The sequence below is a fragment of the Pteropus vampyrus genome, unplaced genomic scaffold, assembly GCF_000151845.1.
Source record: "Pteropus vampyrus isolate Shadow unplaced genomic scaffold, Pvam_2.0 Scaffold34, whole genome shotgun sequence".
NCBI classification, from domain to species: domain Eukaryota; kingdom Metazoa; phylum Chordata; class Mammalia; order Chiroptera; family Pteropodidae; genus Pteropus; species Pteropus vampyrus.
This window is the reverse complement of record NW_011888815.1, coordinates 7,271,303-7,273,893: the sequence shown is the minus strand read 5'-3', so window position 1 is coordinate 7,273,893 and position 2,591 is coordinate 7,271,303.

The window sequence follows — 2,591 nt, the reverse complement described above, 5'->3', positions numbered from 1 at the left end:
ATTCCGTCACGTTTTCTGTGTCTCTTCGTCGTCCAAGGACAGACTTCGCTTTCGTCTGCGTTTCTGTGCGTAGTGAGGGGGTGTAAAGGTCTGTTTCAGCTCGTGCTTTCCCTTCTTTTGGGTTTATACCCAGAAGCGGATTTAGACCCAGAGCTGGTTCTACGGTGAATGTTTTGAGGAGCCGGCGCACCGTTTACCACAGCGGCCGTGCCATCTTACATTGGCACCCCCAGAGCACAGGGTTCCGGAGTTTTCCTGCACGGCCTCGCCAACACTTGTTATTTTGGGGGCGTTTTAAAGAAATATAATAGCCATCCTAAAGGGTGTGGTTTTACGCCTCTTCATTTTTTAAAACCCTCCTATCCGATTACAAAATTCTATCTTTTTGTCACACGTGCAGGGCCCCTAACATACGCTTGAGAGAAAAGTATGAAGAGATGAAGCGGGTCCGAGGGAAAGTGGGTTGAGGCGTTTAATGGCCGCTGGCAAATCGTTCCCAGCGTTTTTATTTACCTTTCCGCTGGCTGGGGCGGACGGCGAAAATTTTCTCACACCCTCGCTAATGTTCGATATTATCAATTTTTTAAAATTTGGGGCAAAAAAGTGATACCTTGAATGAATAGATTTCGAAGGTCGCATCGTCTAGCTAGGTCTTGGGTCCCCGTGGTTTGCCCTTGACAAGGGCAGGAAGCATTCGGTCACATGGAACAGCTCCCCGCCCCTCTGCTTGGCCACCCTGCCTTCGCCCCCCTTCACTCAGCCCTGCAGATGGGTCCCCTGAGCTGCCCCCCATCTTCCTGCAGATCTGCAGAAGCCTCAGTGAAGGGGCGAGCGCGGTGGCATTTGTAGGTGGGGCCAGCAGGGCTGGGTCGAGAACTGGGGCCGGGGGAGGGCCATGCTGGCCTGGGAGAAAGAGTGAGGACCTGGGGTGACAGCTGCCCAAGGCCAGTGCCGTGGCGGGAACTTGGGAGCTAAGGTCAGCTCCGCCGGGCGGAGTGATTGGCAGAAGCCTCTGGCCGGGCCTGTGCTGGCTCGGAGTCCCTTCCAGAAGGGGAAGCAGGACTTCTGCCATCATCGTCTCCCTTCCTGAGAAGTCTGGAGTCTTGTCCCACAGAGGGGACAGTTACTCGAATGTGCGTGACAACACGAGGGGACAGTTACTCGAATGTGCGTGACAACACGAGGGGACAGTTACTCGAATGTGCGTGACAACACGAAATCATGGCAAAGGACGCCGTCCACGCTGAGATTTCGAACTTCTCAGAGAAGACGAAGTGCGACAAGGCACGCGGCCTTGCAACGTCATCGCTCCACGAAAGGTGCCGGGCGGACCCCGCAGGACACGCTGGTCTCAGGCGGGAGCCACGCCCCGCCTGGCACTTGCGGGGTGTCCGTCGGAATGTGTGACCCTCGGCCCGGATCTGCCTTCTCAGGCCACCTGCTAGCGACGCCTTGTCCTGGCACAGCAATTTTTCAAAACCTGATTTGGTTCAGGCTTTTAAGAAAAAATGAAAACAAAACAAACACCACCCCCGCCGTGAGGGAACGAGACGTCTTCCCAGGCTCTGGAGCGGAGCGAGGGCTGTGGCCACGTTGCCCCTGGTGACGACACACTTTGGGGTGGCGGCTCCTCTGGGCCTTCGTCTCCCTGTGCATAGGCTGGGTGGGAAAAGGTCAAGGTCATTTTCGGCTGCACGTCCTGGGAGGCCAGCCCCACACGTCGCGGCCTCTCTCTCTCTCACTGCTCAGTGCCCTGGCGGGCATCACAGAGGGAAGATGAAGGCGTCTGAGTTGTGGGGGTCACAGGGCCTCAGCTTGGGAACAGATCATCTGATGGCCGAGGAAGGTGGCTGCTGGGTCCCGAGGGCCCGGTCTGCTGAGGACTGCTCGGGACCCTGGAGCCGGGAGCACTTTTCTTGGCTTCCAGCCCCCACCCAGCTCTCCAAAGGGCCGGTGGCCTCTCAGGTCTTCGTGTCATCTGTGAAAGGGAGGAGGACAGGAGGTTGGGGACACAGCTTTCTGAGCGGCTTCCTTGGCCCCAGTTCCGGTTTCTGTTGCTCTGTCACCAGCCACCCCCAAACTCAGCAGCATACGGCAATGTTCCCCTACTTTCGGTTCTGTGGGCCCCGAATTTGGATGGGGCACAGCAGGCTGGCGGCTTCTATCCCGTGAAGTCTGAGGCCTCAGGTGATGGCCGAGGGTGACCAAACATCTCGAATCATCTGCGGGCACTTCCCCTCCATGATGCTGGCTGTGACCTCACTGGGCCTGCGGTCAGAGCACCCACGCCTGGCATCTCTAGGTGACTTGAGCTCCCTCACAGCATGGTGGCCTCATCAGAGTCAGACTTCTGACCCGGTGGCCCAGAGCTCCCCGGGGGGGGGCGCCCTGCTTCTCCGCCTTTTCTGCGGAGGTCACAGGGCACTGTCCCACCGCGTCCCACTGACTACGAGCAAGTCCCGGACCCCAGGGAGGAGCTCAGGCCCCCCACCTCTTGATGGGAGGCTGGTCGTAGTGAAGCTCATGGGACGGCGCGGGCTGTCGGGGCCACGTCCAGAAAACACGACGGGGTCTCCGCTCGCTGGCTCCTC